Source organism: Ranitomeya imitator, chromosome 2 (assembly GCF_032444005.1).
Source record: "Ranitomeya imitator isolate aRanImi1 chromosome 2, aRanImi1.pri, whole genome shotgun sequence".
NCBI classification, from domain to species: Eukaryota; Metazoa; Chordata; class Amphibia; order Anura; family Dendrobatidae; genus Ranitomeya; species Ranitomeya imitator.
In genome coordinates this window covers 63391914-63408084 of record NC_091283.1, presented here as the reverse complement: position 1 = coordinate 63408084, position 16171 = coordinate 63391914, and the positions used below count along the sequence as shown (strand labels likewise).

The window sequence follows — 16171 nt, the reverse complement described above, 5'->3', positions numbered from 1 at the left end:
ACTGAGACAGGGCCCTGCATGCAATCAGCATGGGGAGAAGGAGGACTTATAGGCTTGATTACCTTACAATTAAAGATTGATTATAATATGTTATTTCAGAAGAAGGAGCCCTTTTCAATGACATATTAAAGGGGTTGTCCGGTCTTATTCACAAGTCTGTAGTCACATAGAGTGACTGCAGACTTGTAGTCTACTCACATCGCATGCACTGCTTCTCCGATGCTGAGAACGGCAATATGCATTCTCCCGGCCACATCCCGACTAGACTTCTCCCAGCCTCGCTCAATAACCTTGCACTGAGTCCACCCCCGACTAGTCGGACTGTGACCGGCCATATACATATTGCACTCACATGACCGCCGTTCCAAGTGCCGACACGGAAAAATCCTGACAGCGTGCAGTACGTGAGGATTCACAGCTCTGAAGTCACATACTGCCCTAACTAAGGTCACCAATGACCTATTAACCGCCAAGAGCAAGCGACACTTCTCTGTCCTCCTCCTCCTGGACCTGTCCTCTGCCTTTGACACAGTGGACCATTCCCTGCTGCTGCAGACCCTCTCATCCCTTGGAATCACAGAATTGGCCCTATCCTGGATCTCATCATACCTAACTGACCGTACATTCAGCGTCTCCCACTCACACACCACCTCCTCACCTCGCCCCCTATCTGTCGGAGTCCCGCAAGGTTCAGTTCTAGGACCCCTGCTCTTCTCCATCTACACCTTTGGCCTGGGACAGCTCATAGAATCTCACGGCTTTCAGTATCACCTCTATGCTGATGACACACAGATCTACATCTCTGGACCAGATATCACCTCCCTACTAACCAGAATCCCTCAATGTCTGTCTGCTATTTCATCCTTCTTCTCCACTAGATTTCTAATACTTAACATGGACAAAACAGAATTCATCATCTTTCCCCCATCTCACACGACCTCCCCAACGAACCTATCCATTACAGTAAACGGCTGCCCACTCTCCCCAGTCCCACAAGCTCGCTGTCTTGGGGTAATCCTTGACACTGATCTCTCCTTTAAACCACATATCCAAACCCTTTCCACTTCCTGCCGCCTCCAACTCAAAAATATTTCACGGATCCGCACATTCCTAAACCAAGAATCTGCAAAGACCCTAGTCCATGCCCTCATCATCTCCCGCCTTGACTACTGTAACCTCCTGCTCTGTGGCCTCCCCTCTAACACTCTTGCACCCCTCCAATCTATTCTAAACTCTGCTGCCCGACTAATCCACCTGTCCCCCCGCTATTCCCCAGCTTCTCCCCTCTGTCAATCCCTTCACTGGCTCCCCATCACCCAGAGACTCCAGTACAAAAACCTAACCATGACATATAAAGCCATCCACAACCTGTCTCCTCCATACATCTGTGACCTCGTCTCCCGGTACTTTCCTGCACGCAACCTCCGATCCTCACAAGATCTCCTTCTCTACTCCCCTTATCTCCTCTTCCCACAATCGCATACAAGATTTCTCTCGTGCTTCCCCCCTACTCTGGAATGCTCTACCACAACATATCAGACTCTCGCCCCCCATCGAAACCTTCAAAAAGAGCCTGAAGACTCACCTCTTCCGACAAGCCTACAACCTGCAGTAACCACCGATCGACCAAACCGCTGCACGGCCAGCTCTACCCTCACCTACTGTATTCTCACCCATCCCTTGTAGATTGTGAGCCCTCGCAGGCAGGGTCCTCTCTCCTCCTGTACCAGTTGTGACTTGTATTGTTAAAGATTATTGTACTCGTTTTACTATGTATACCCCTCCTCACATGTAAAGCGCCATGGAATAAATGGCGCTATAATAATAAATAATAATAGTGACTGCAGATTTGTAGCTTAAGATCAGACAACCCCTTTAAATCAAATATCGGATCATCCTCCGTGCTAAAGGAATTTTCCTCCTTGCATTTCCACTTATACCACAAATTAGAGCATTCCGGGGGCAAAAGTGGACTGATCGTCTACAGCAGGGGTCACCAACCTGTGTCGCACAGCTCCGTGGTGTGTGGCTCATGGCTGTCTGCCAGCTTGATGCATTAGTACCAGGTCTAGCAAACATCTAAGAGGAGCACGTCTCCAGGTGGGGATTTTTGTGAGTAGCCCCGCACTTTTGTGGGGGGGTACAAGGTGCTTTCTGTGGGGGGGTACAAGGTGCTCTCTTTGGGGGGGCACAGGGTGCTCTCTGTGGGGGGGCACAGGGTGCTTTCTGTAGGGGGGTACAAGGTGCTTTCTGTAGGGGGGTACAAGGTGCTTTCTGTAGGGGGGTACAAGGTGCTTTCTGTGGGGGGGTACAAGGTGCTTTCTGTGGGGGGTACAAGGTGCTTTCTGTGGGGGGGTACAAGGTGCTTTCTGTGGGGGGGTACAAGGTGCTTTCTGTGGGGGGTACAAGGTGCTTTCTGTGGGGGGTACAAGGTGCTTTCTGTGGGGGGGTATAAGGTGCTTTCTGTGGGGGGGTATAAGGTGCTTTCTGTGGGGGGGTACAAGGTGCTTTCTGTGGGGGGGTATAAAGTGCTCTCTTTGGGGGGGCACAGGGTGCTCTCTGTGGGGGGTACAGGGTGCTTTCTGTAGGGGGGTACAAGGTGCTTTCTGTAGGGGGGTACAAGGTGCTTTCTGTAGGGGGGTACAAGGTGCTTTCTGTGGGGGGGTACAAGGTGCTTTCTGTGGGGGGTACAAGGTGCTTTCTGTGGGGGGGTACAAGGTGCTTTCTGTGGGGGGGTACAAGGTGCTTTCTGTGGGGGGGTACAAGGTGCTTTCTGTGGGGGGTACAAGGTGCTTTCTGTGGGGGGGTACAAGGTGCTTTCTGTGGGGGGTACAAGGTGCTTTCTGTGGGGGGGTACAGGGTGCTTTCTGTGGGGGGTACAAGGTGCTTTCTGTGGGGGGGTATAAGGTGCTTTCTGTGGGGGGGTATAAGGTGCTTTCTGTGGGGGGGTACAAGGTGCTTTCTGTGGGGGGGTATAAGGTGCTTTCTGTGGGGGGGTACAAGGTGCTTTCTGTGGGGGGGTATAAGGTGCTTTCTGTGGGGGGGTACAAGGTGCTTTCTGTGGGGGGGTATAAGGTGCTTTCTGTGGGGGGTACAAGGTGCTTTCTGTGGGGGGTATAAGGTGCTCTCTTTGGGGGGGCACAGGGTGCTCTCTGTGGGGGGTACAAGGTGCTTTCTGTAGGGGGGTACAAGGTGCTTTCTGTAGGGGGGTACAAGGTGCTTTCTGTAGGGGGGTACAAGGTGCTTTCTGTAGGGGGGTACAAGGTGCTTTCTGTAGGGGGGTACAAGGTGCTTTCTGTGGGGGGGTACAAGGTGCTTTCTGTGGGGGGGTACAAGGTGCTTTCTGTGGGGGGGTACAAGGTGCTTTCTGTGGGGGGGTACAAGGTGCTTTCTGTGGGGGGGTACAAGGTGCTTTCTGTGGGGGGTACAAGGTGCTTTCTGTGGGGGGTACAAGGTGCTTTCTGTGGGGGGGTATAAGGTGCTTTCTGTGGGGGGGTACAAGGTGCTTTCTGTGGGGGGCACAGGGTGCTTTCTAAGGGGGGTACAAGGTGCTTTCTGTAGGGGGGTACAAGGTGCTCTCTGTGGGGGGCACAAGGTGCTTTCTGTGGGGGGTACAAGGTGCTTTCTGTGGGGGGTACAAGGTGCTCTCTGTGGGGGGCACAAGGTGCTTTCTGTGGGGGGTACAAGGTGCGTTCTGTGGGGGGCACAGGGTGCTTTCTGTGGGGGGGTACAAGGTGCTCTCTGTGGGGGGCACAAGGTGCTTTCTGTGGGGGGGTATAAGGTGCTTTCTGTGGGGGGGTATAAGGTGCTTTCTGTGGGGGGGTACAAGGTGCTTTCTGTGGGGGGGTATAAGGTGCTCTCTTTGGGGGGGCACAGGGTGCTCTCTGTGGGGGGGTACAGGGTGCTTTCTGTAGGGGGGTACAAGGTGCTTTCTGTGGGGGGTACAAGGTGCTTTCTGTGGGGGGGTACAAGGTGCTTTCTGTGGGGGGGTACAAGGTGCTTTCTGTGGGGGGTACAAGGTGCTTTCTGTGGGGGGTACAAGGTGCTTTCTGTGGGGGGTACAAGGTGCTTTCTGTGGGGGGGTATAAGGTGCTTTCTGTGGGGGGGTACAAGGTGCTTTCTGTGGGGGGCACAGGGTGCTTTCTAAGGGGGGTACAAGGTGCTTTCTGTGGGGGGTACAAGGTGCTCTCTGTGGGGGGCACAAGGTGCTTTCTGTGGGGGGTACAAGGTGCTTTCTGTGGGGGGTACAAGGTGCTCTCTGTGGGGGGCACAAGGTGCTTTCTGTGGGGGGTACAAGGTGCGTTCTGTGGGGGGCACAGGGTGCTTTCTGTGGGGGGGTACAAGGTGCTCTCTGTGGGGGGCACAAGGTGCTTTCTGTGGGGGGTACAAGGTGCGTTCTGTGGGGGGCACAGGGTGCTTTCTGTGGGGGGGTACAAGGTGTTTTCTGTGTGGGGGGCACAGGGTGATTTCTGTGGGGGGGTACAAGGTGCTCTCTGTGGGGGGCACAAGGTGCTTTCTGTGGGGGGGCACAAGGTGTTTTCTGTGTGGGGGGCACAGGGTGATTTCTGTGGGGGGCTCCGGCTGTCACTGTAACAGTAATGTGGAGCTCTGGGGGTCACTGCAGTGGGGTGTGGAGGTGCTGGATGTGGTTTTCAAGGTAAGAAATGTTGGGGACCACCAAACATTAGTGTGGTGCGTACATAAGAGCTCATCATTAGAGTTGAGCGACCTTGACCTTTTTAGAGTCGAGCCGGGTTTTGCGAAACCCGACTATGTCCAAAGTCGGGTCGAGTGAAATCGGCCGATTATGACGTAAAGTCGGGATCGACCGAAACACGAAACCCAATGCAAGTCAATGGGGCAGCATAGTCGGCAGTGAGTGGGGGCCAGGAAAACACCTAGAGTGGCCATTTTAATGTCAAAACCATCCATTCTTCTTAATGAAGCTTGTCAAGCGTAATTTACCTTATAATAATTGGAAGGCATTTGAAATTGGGGGTCATTTGGCTAAAGTTGTGGGGGGTAGGGCTGGTTCAAGTAATTAGTGGGCCCAGGAAATCTGGACCACGTCACGGCAGTGGAGCAGGGAGAGGTAAGTATTTCAACTTTGCAAGTGCTGTGAACCTGAGCAAGCAGGGGGGGCCCACTCGTTGGCATTGGCACTGGCACAGGGCCCCTCAAAGTACAGCGGTGTGTTTGCACGGCGGGGGCGCCTCCCACCGGCAGCAACACTTTTGCGTACTATGAGAGGCCCTGTGCCAGTGACGTCGCCAACTAGTATTCCTCCCCCCACCTGATGAAGGAACCTGCACTTTCATCTGCACCTTCCTCTTTGTCCCCGTGTAAGGTGGTATGGTATGCGGGAAGAGCAACCTGACTTTCAGCAGGGTCACAATGTTGTTGTGTAGCGTGCACGGGGAATGTTGCGTTATGGGTCAATGTACCAGCAGACTCATCTATCACTGGCTGGGCAATGGGCACGATGAAGTGGAAACACAGATATAGGCCCAAAGAAGAAAGTGGGCTAAATGCAGTTCAAAATTGGTAACACAGGAATAACCAGGGGGCATTGCAGTGGAGGACAACTGGAATGAGAGGCTGACACAGAGAGTAGGGCCAAATCAGTAAGTAGTCGAAATGCAGTTCAAAATTGGCAACCGTAGTAAACAGGCGGCACAGCTTTGTTCAGTGGAGGAGAACAGCAAGGAGTGGCAGACACCGATAGTAGGCCCCAAACCAACTAGTACGCCAAATGCAGTTGTTCCATTTAACCACAATTTAATGAGAGCCTGAAGATAGAAGCTCAGGAAAGGCAACCTGGGGAACACCTTGGAGTGTAACACACCATCTCTCTCCACCCCATACCCATTTTGTATGGCCTAATGCAGTGTACTTTTCTACAACTACTAAACGAGAGTCGGAAGACCGAAGCAATGGCAAGGAAACCTGGGGAACACCTTAGAGTGTAACACACCCTCTCTCTACACCCCATACCCAATTTGAAGGCCTAATGCAGTGTAGTTTCCAAGAACTACTAAACGAGAGCCGGAAGATCGAAGCTCAGGAAAGGCAACCTGGGGAACACCTTGGAGTGTAACACACCCTCTCGCTACACCCCATACCCAATTTGAAGGCCTAATGCAGCGTAGTTTCCAACAACTACTAAACGAGAGCCGGAAGATCGAAGCTCAGGAAAGGCAACCTGGGGAACACCTTGGAGTGTAACACACCCTCTCGCTACACCCCATACCCAATTTGAAGGCCTAATGCAGCGTAGTTTCCAACAACTACTAAACGAGAGCCGGAAGATCGAAGCTCAGGAAAGGCAACCTGGGGAACACCTTGGAGTGTAACACACCCTCTCGCTACACCCCATACCCAATTTGAAGGCCTAATGCAGCGTAGTTTCCAACAACTACTAAACGAGAGCCGGAAGATCGAAGCTCAGGAAAGGCAACCTGGGGAACACCTTGGAGTGTAACACACCCTCTCGCTACACCCCATACCCAATTTGAAGGCCTAATGCAGCGTAGTTTCCAACAACTACTAAACGAGAGCCGGAAGATCGAAGCTCAGGAAAGGCAACCTGGGGAACACCTTGGAGTGTAACAAACCCTCTCTCTACACCCCATACCCAATTTGTAGGCCTAATGCAGCGTAGTTTCCGACAACTACTAAACGAGAGCATGAAGATCGAAGCTCAGGAAAGGCAACCTGGGGAACACCTTGGAGTGTAACACACCCTCTCTCTACACCCCATACCCAATTTGTAGGCCTAATGCAGCGTAGTTTCCGACAACTACTAAACGAGAGCCGGAATATCGAAGCTCAGGAAAGGCAACCTGGGGAACACCTTGGAGTGTAACACACCCTCTCTCTACGCCCCATACCCAATTTGTAGGCCTAATGCAGCGTAGTTTCCGACAACTACTAAACGAGAGCCGGAATATCGAAGCTCAGGAAAGGCAACCTGGGGAACACCTTGGAGTGTAACACACCCTCTCTCTACGCCCCATACCCAATTTGTAGGCCTAATGCAGCGTAGTTTCCGACAACTACTAAACGAGAGCCGGAATATCGAAGCTCAGGAAAGGCAACCTGGGGAACACCTTGGAGTGTAACACACCCTCTCTCTACACCCCATACCCAATTTGAAGGCCTAATGCAGTGTAGTTTCCAAGAACTACTAAACGAGAGCCGGAAGATCGAAGCTCAGGAAAGGCAACCTGGGGAACACCTTGGAGTGTAACACACCCTCTCGCTACACCCCATACCCAATTTGAAGGCCTAATGCAGCGTAGTTTCCAACAACTACTAAACGAGAGCCGGAAGATCGAAGCTCAGGAAAGGCAACCTGGGGAACACCTTGGAGTGGAACACACCATCTCTCTACACCCCATACCCAATTTGAAGGCCTAATGCAGAGTAGTTTCCAAGAACTACTAAACGAGAGCCGGAAGATCGAAGCTCAGGAAAGGCAACCTGGGGAACACCTTGGAGTGTAACACAACGTCTCTCTACACGACGGAAGGGCTGATTCTTAGGAAGGAAGGCTGTTGGAAATAAGCATTGCGCGTCCGAGGGTGATTATATTCTTATTAGGTATATACTCACCCTCGGACGCGCCCTGCTTCTTTATTTGGAATGAATGTTTATTTGCAATGTGGTGTTGACTTTCTCTATTATTTTGGTAATTAATGATTTTATTATTTTCATTATTTTGCATCTTCTCGGCAATAATATAAAGAAGACGCGACAGGACAACACTCGGTGGATGCCATATGTGTGTTTTCAATTTAAAAAAACTTTCAGTTAACTACTTGCAGGAGAAAGTAATTGTAGCTGGTGGCCATTTTTAGTACTGTACCAGATTAGAGTTGTGTGTTTGTTTTTAATGTTAAAATGTCTGCATTTGATATCTCACCAGTATTTTCTTTTTTATAAGCAAAATACTTATTTTTATATTTTCTGATGTTGGTTCCAGGGGTACACGGCCAGCAGTGCCCTGGTCAGTGTAGTAGTAGTTGAAAGAATGGACCGCAGACAGGCATCGAAGGCCTAAAATAATAACACATGGCTGTAGGCAATTTTAAATTGGTTCCAGGGGTACACGGACAGCAGTGGTGTGGTCAGTGGAGGCCTAGTGGAAGGAGTGACCGCAGACAGGCATCGAAGGCCTAAAATAATAACACATGGCTGTAGGCAATTTTAAATTGGTTCCAGGGGTACACGGGCAGCAGTGACCTGGTCAGTGTAGTAGTAGTTGAAAGAATGGACCGCAGACAGGCATCGAAGGCCTAAAATAAAAAAATTGGGCTGGCTGTAGGCAATTTTAAATTGGTTCCAGGGGTACACGGGCAGCAGTGACCTGGTCAGTGTAGTAGTAGTTGAAAGAATGGACCGCAGACAGGCATCGAAGGCCTAAAATAAAAAAATTGGGCTGGCTGTAGGCAATTTTAAATTGGTTCCAGGGGTACACGGGCAGCAGTGGTGTGGTCAGTGGAGGCCTAGTGGAAGGAGTGACCGCAGACAGGCATCGAAGGCCTAACATAACAAACTTGGGCTGGCTGTAGGCACTTTTAAATTGGTTCCAGGGGTACACGGGCAGCAGTGGTCTGGTCAGTGGAAGTCTAGTGGAAGGAGTGACCGCAGACAGGCATCGAAGGCCTAAAATAATAACACATGGCTGTAGGCAATTTTAAATTGGTTCCAGGGGTACACGGACAGCAGTGGTGTGGTCAGTGGAGGCCTAGTGGAAGGAGTGACCGCAGACAGGCATCGAAGGCCTAAAATAATAACACATGGCTGTAGGCAATTTTAAATTGGTTCCAGGGGTACACGGACAGCAGTGGTGTGGTCAGTGGAGGCCTAGTGGAAGGAGTGACCGCAGACAGGCATCGAAGGCCTAAAATAATAACACATGGCTGTAGGCAATTTTAAATTGGTTCCAGGGGTACACGGACAGCAGTGGTGTGGTCAGTGGAGGCCTAGTGGAAGGAGTGACCGCAGACAGGCATCGAAGGCCTAAAATAATAACACATGGCTGTAGGCAATTTTAAATTGGTTCCAGGGGTACACGGGCAGCAGTGACCTGGTCAGTGTAGTAGTAGTTGAAAGAATGGACCGCAGACAGGCATCGAAGGCCTAAAATAAAAAAATTGGGCTGGCTGTAGGCAATTTTAAATTGGTTCCAGGGGTACACGGGCAGCAGTGACCTGGTCAGTGTAGTAGTAGTTGAAAGAATGGACCGCAGACAGGCATCGAAGGCCTAAAATAAAAAAATTGGGCTGGCTGTAGGCAATTTTAAATTGGTTCCAGGGGTACACGGGCAGCAGTGGTGTGGTCAGTGGAGGCCTAGTGGAAGGAGTGACCGCAGACAGGCATCGAAGGCCTAACATAACAAACTTGGGCTGGCTGTAGGCACTTTTAAATTGGTTCCAGGGGTACACGGGCAGCAGTGGTCTGGTCAGTGGAAGTCTAGTGGAAGGAGTGACCGCAGACAGGCATCGAAGGCCTAAAATAATAACACATGGCTGTAGGCAATTTTAAATTGGTTCCAGGGGTACACGGACAGCAGTGGTGTGGTCAGTGGAGGCCTAGTGGAAGGAGTGACCGCAGACAGGCATCGAAGGCCTAACATAACAAACTTGGGCTGGCTGTAGGCACTTTTAAATTGGTTCCAGGGGTACACGGGCAGCAGTGGTCTGGTCAGTGGAAGTCTAGTGGAAGGAGTGACCGCAGACAGGCATCGAAGGCCTAAAATAATAACACATGGCTGTAGGCAATTTTAAATTGGTTCCAGGGGTACACGGACAGCAGTGGTGTGGTCAGTGGAGGCCTAGTGGAAGGAGTGACCGCAGACAGGCATCGAAGGCCTAAAATAATAACACATGGCTGTAGGCAATTTTAAATTGGTTCCAGGGGTACACGGGCAGCAGTGACCTGGTCAGTGTAGTAGTAGTTGAAAGAATGGACCGCAGACAGGCATCGAAGGCCTAAAATAAAAAAATTGGGCTGGCTGTAGGCAATTTTAAATTGGTTCCAGGGGTACACGGGCAGCAGTGACCTGGTCAGTGTAGTAGTAGTTGAAAGAATGGACCGCAGACAGGCATCGAAGGCCTAAAATAAAAAAATTGGGCTGGCTGTAGGCAATTTTAAATTGGTTCCAGGGGTACACGGGCAGCAGTGGTGTGGTCAGTGGAGGCCTAGTGGAAGGAGTGACCGCAGACAGGCATCGAAGGCCTAAAATAATAACACATGGCTGTAGGCACTTTTAAATTGGTTCCAGGGGTACACGGGCAGCAGTGGTCTGGTCAGTGGAAGTCTAGTGGAAGGAGTGACCGCAGACAGGCTTCGAAGGCCTAACATAACAAAATTGGGCTGGCTGTAGGCACTTTAAATTGGTTCCAGGGGTACATGGGCAGCAGTGTATGGTCAGTGGAAGTCTAGTGGAAGGAGTGACGGCAGACAGTCTTCGAAGGCCTAACATAACAAAATTGGGCTGACTGTAGGCACTTTTAAATTGGTTCCAGGGTAACACGGCCAGCAGTGGCCTGGTCAGTGTAGTAGTTGTAGAAAGAAGGGACCGCAGACAGGCTTCGAAGGCCTAACATAACAAAAATGTCAAAACAATGGTATTGTCAGTGCCAGGCATTGAAGGATGTCAGCGGCTAGACTACACATTGGTGAAGCTGTGAGAGATAATTTTGCTAGTGGTAGAGCACTGTTTGAGCTGGGGGGGGGAACTGTCTTGTGGCCGGCGGTACAGGCACAGGGCCCCTCATATTACAACGGTGTGTCTGACGTTGGGTGCGCACCACCACCGCCAGAGACACTTTATTGTACTATGAGGGACCCAGTGGCAGTGCCGTCGACCAAAAGCGGCCACACCCACCTCTTCAGACAAACAGCACTCTCAAGGGTCCAAGCGCAAAGTGGCGATAGCACGGCCCCGTGTGGGGAGTTTGGCCATTTCGTGAGGTGGAAACATGTCGTATGCTGGACAATCAGGTGAAGAAAATTACGAGATTGGAAAAGTCATTCAGAATAGTCCACAGGCAAGACCTTTTCATAGGAAAGCTAGGTGTCAGCCGGGCAGGGTGGGGCAAAAGATTTTGAAATCCAGTTGTGGTTCATTTTAATGAAGGTTAGATCATCTACATTTTGGGTAGCCAGACGAGTCCTTTTTTCTGTTAGTATTGAACCTGCAGCACTGAATACTCTTTCTGATAGGACACTAGCTGCCGGGCAAGCAAGCTCCTGCAATGCATATTCTGCCAATTCTGGCCAGGTGTCTAATTTGGATGCCCAGTAATCAAATGGGAATGACGGTTGAGGGAGAACGTCGATAAGGGATGAAAAATAGTTTGTAACCATACTGGACAAATGTTGTCTCCTGTCACTTTGAATTGATGCTGCAGTACCTGTCCTGTCTGCGGTCATAGAAAAATCACTCCACAACCTGGTCAGAAAACCCCTCTGTCCAACGCCACTTCTGATTTCTGCCCCTCTAACACCTCTGGTCTGCTGGCCCCTGGAGCTCGTGTGAGAACGATCACGGGCGCTGTGTGCAGGGAATGCCAGAAGCAAACGGTCAACAAGAGTTGATTGTTTTGTTGCTAATATTAGTTCCAAGTTCTCATGTGGCATAATATTTTGCAATTTGCCTTTATAGCGAGGATCAAGGAGGCAGGCCAACCAGTAATCGTCATCGTTCATCATTTTTGTAATGCGTGTGTCCCTTTTGAGGATACGCAAGGCATAATCCGCCATGTGGGCCAAAGTTCCCGTTGTCAAATCTGCGGTTGTGCTTGGTTGAGGGGCAGTTGCAGGCAAATCTACGTCACTTGTGTCCCTCAAAAAACCAGAACCCGGCCTTGCCACGCCACCAATTTCCCGTGCCCCCGGGAAAGCTTCCTCATTAAAAATATACTCATCCCCATCATCCTCCTCATCCTCCACCTCCTCTTCGCCCGGTACCTCGTCATGTACACTGCCCTGACCAGACAATCGCTGACTGTCATCAAGGCTTTCCTCTTCCTCTGGTGCAGACGCCTGATCCTTTATGTGCGTCAAACTTTGCATCAGCAGACGCATTAGGGGGATGCTCATGCTTATTATGGCGTTGTCTGCACTAACCAGCCGTGTGCATTCCTCAAAACACTGAAGGACTTGACACATGTCTTGAATCTTCGACCACTGCACACCTGACAACTCCATGTCTGCCATCCTACTGCCTGCCCGTGTATGTGTATCCTCCCACAAAAACATAACAGCCCGCCTCTGTTCGCACAGTCTCTGAAGCATGTGCAGTGTTGAGTTCCACCTTGTTGCAACGTCTATGATTAGGCGATGCTGGGGAAGGTTCAAAGAACGCTGATAGGTCTGCATACGGCTGGAGTGTACAGGCGAACGGCGGATATGTGCGCAAAGTCCACGCACTTTGAGGAGCAGGTCGGATAACCCCGGATAACTTTTCAGGAAGCACTGCACCACCAGGTTTAAGGTGTGAGCCAGGCAAGGAATGTGTTTCAGTTGGGAAAGGGAGATGGCAGCCATGAAATTCCTTCCGTTATCACTCACTACCTTGCCTGCCTCAAGATCTACAGTGCCCAGCCACGACTGCGTTTCTTGCTGCAAGAACTCGGACAGAACTTCCGCGGTGTGTCTATTGTCGCCCAAACACTTCATAGCCAATACAGCCTGCTGACGTATGCCAGTAGCTGCCCCATAATGGGAGACCTGGTGTGCAACAGTGGCAGGTGCGGATGGAGTGTTTGTGCGACTGCGGTCTGTGGACGAGCTCTTGCTTCTGCAGGAGGACGAGGAGGAGGAGGAGGAGGGGGTGCGAACGGCTACAGACAACTGTTTACTAGACCGTGGGCTAGGCAGAACTGTCCCAAACTTGCTGTCCCCTGTGGACCCTGAATCCACCACATTTACCCAGTGTGCCGTGATGGACACGTAACGTCCCTGGCCATGCCTACTGGTCCATGCATCTGTTGTCAGGTGCACCTTTGTGCTCACAGATTGCCTGAGTGCATGGACGATGCGCTCTTTAACATGCTGGTGGAGGGCTGGGATGGCTTTTCTGGAAAAAAAGTGTCGACTGGGTAGCTCGTAGCGTGGTACAGCGTAGTCCATCAGGTCTTTGAAAGCTTCGCTTTCAACTAACCGGTAGGGCATCATCTCTAACGAGATTAGTCTAGCTATGTGGGCGTTCAAACCCTGTGTACGCGGATGCGAGGCTAAGTATTTCCTTTTTCTAACCATAGTCTCATGTAGGGTGAGCTGGACTGGAGAGCTGGAGATCGTGGAACTAGCGGGGGTGCCGGTGGACATGGCAGACTGAGAGACGGTGGGAGATGGTATTGTTGCCGCCGGTGCCCTAGATGCAGTGTTTCCTACTACGAAACTGGTGATTCCCTGACCCTGACTGCTTTGGCCTGGCAAAGATACCTGCACAGATACAGCAGGTGGTGCGCTAAATGGTGGTCCTACACTGCCGGAAGGGATGTTGCGTTGATGACTAGCTTCATTGGCCGAGGGTGCAACAACCTTAAGGGACGTTTGGTAGTTAGTCCAAGCTTTCAAATGCATGGTGGTTAAATGTCTATGCATGCAACTAGTATTGAGACTTTTCAGATTCTGACCTCTGCTTAAGGAAGTAGAACATTTTTGACAGATGACTTTGCGCTGATCAATTGGATGTTGTTTAAAAAAATGCCAGACTGCACTCTTTCTAGCATCGGATACCTTTTCAGGCATTGCAGACTGAGCTTTAACCGGATGGCCACGCTGTCCTCCACCAGGTTTTGGCTTTGCCACGCGTTTTGGGCAAGATACGGGCCCGGCAGATGGAACCTGTGGCGATGTTGATGCCTGCTGCGGCCCCTCCTCCTCCTCTGCTTCAGAACTGCTGCCGCCTGCACCCTGTTCCCCCAATGGCTGCCAATCGGGGTCAAGAACTGGGTCATCTAATAACTCTTCTTGTACCTCCTGCGCAACTTCGTCTGTGTCACCGTGTCGTTCGGTGGTATAGCGTTCGTGATGGGGCAACATAGTCTCATCAGGGTCTGATTCTTGATCAGCACCCTGCGAGGGCAATGTTGTGGTCTGAGTCAAAGGACCAGCATAGTAGTCTGGCTGTGGCTGTGCGTCAGTGCACTCCATGTCAGATTCAATTTGTAATGGGCATGGACTGTTAACTGCTTCACTTTCTAAGCCAGGGACGGTATGTGTAAAGAGCTCCATGGAGTAACCCGTTGTGTCGCCTGCTGCATTCTTCTCTGTTGTTGTTTTTGCTGAAGAGGACAAGGAAGTGACTTGTCCCTGACCGTGAACATCCACTAACGACGCGCTGCTTTTACTTTTACCAGTTTCACGAGATGAGGCAAAAGAGCTAGAGGCTGAGTCAGCAAGATAAGCCAAAACTTGCTCTTGCTGCTCCGGCTTTAAAAGCGGTTTTCCTAATCCCAGAAAAGGGAGCGTTCGAGGCCTTGTGTAGCCGGACGACGAACCTGGCTCCACAGCTCCAGACTTAGGTGCAATATTTTTTCCCCCACGACCACCTGATGCTCCACCACTACCACTACCCTCATTACCAGCTGACAATGAACGCCCCCGGCCACGACCTCTTCCACTAGACTTCCTCATTGTTTTAAAAACGTAACCAAACTAACGTTATTTGTTGCAGTCACACAACTTACACGGTGAGCTATAACTTCTGTATGATTTAGCTACCCCTTTACAGGTTGGTGAGACCACAGCGAAAATCAGGCCCAATGTTACACACTCTTTTTTTGGTGGCTGCAAATTAGAGAGATGCCCCACACGCAGGACTGTCACTGAAGCACAAATGTTAATATTAATGTCACACTATTATTTTTTTTTTATTTTTATTTTTTTCAGGAACACTTTAGAAACCCCCCAAAAAAAAAAAAATAGATTTTTGCAGGGAGAATTTAGAAAACAAATGTAACAAACTATATGCTTTCTATGGGCCACTGAGTGAGAGATGACGCACACAGGAATCAGGAGTGGCACACAAGCCCAGAGGCCAATATTTTTCTACCAATGATTGATGGAGTTATTTTCTCTGGTAGATTTTGGAACCCAAATCAAGGAAAAAAAATGTAGGCTTTCTATGGACCACAATTGGAGAGAGAGAGAGAGAGAGATGGCACACCCAGGAGTCAAGACTGGCACACAAGCAGAAAGGCCAATATTAATCTCCCACTGTTTTTTTTGGTTGTTTTTTTTTTTTTTTTTTTTCAGGGAGACTTTAGAAAAAAAAATAATAAAAAAAATATGATTTTATCAGGAAGAATTTAGAAACCAAATAAAATAAAATGATTTTTTCAGGGAGAATTTAGAAAACAAATAAAACCAAAAATAGGCGTTCTATGGCCCACTGACTGAGAGATGACGCACACAGGAGTCAGGAGTGGCACACAAACCCAGAGGCCAATATTTTTCTACCAATGATTGATGTAGTTATTTTCTCTGGTAGATTTTAGAACCCAAATCAAGGAAAAAAAATATAGGCTTTCTATGGACCACAATTGGAGAGAGAGAGAGAGAGAGAGAGAGAGAGAGAGAGAGAGAGAGAGATGGCACACCCAGGAGTCAAGACTGGCACACAAGCAGAAAGGCCAATATTAATCTCCCACTGTTTTTTTGGTTGTTTTTTTTTTTTTTTTTTTTCAGGGAGACTTTAGAAATAAAAATAATAAAAAAAATATGATTTTATCAGGAAGAATTTAGAAACCAAATAAAATAAAATGATTTTTTCAGGGAGAATTTAGAAAACAAATAAAACCAAAAATATGCGTTCTATGGCCCACTGACTGAGAGAGAGAGAGAGATGGAACGCTTAGTACTGGCACACAAGCCCAAAGGGCAATATTAATCTCCCTTTTTTTTTCCAGGGAGAATTTCTGAAACCCAAAAAAAAAATAAAATAGGCTTTCTATGGCCCACTATTTGTGAGAGAGATGGGACGCTCAGGACTGGCACAGATGGCACGCTCAGGACTGGCACAGAAGCCCAGAGGCCAATATTAATCTCCCTTTTTTTCTGGGAGAATTTATAAAACCAAAAAAATATTTAAATAGGCTTTCTATGGCCCACTATTTGTGAGAGAGATGGCACGCTCAGGACTGGCACAGAT

At 49.7% G+C, this 16171-nt stretch overlaps 1 protein-coding gene across 1 annotated transcript in view; it reads right to left on the bottom strand.

Moving 5' to 3' along the window:
• Positions 1–16171, bottom strand: part of CETN2 (centrin 2) — a 40737-nt gene that overhangs the window by 22629 nt on the left and 1937 nt on the right. The gene's annotated exons all lie outside the window — the stretch shown is intronic.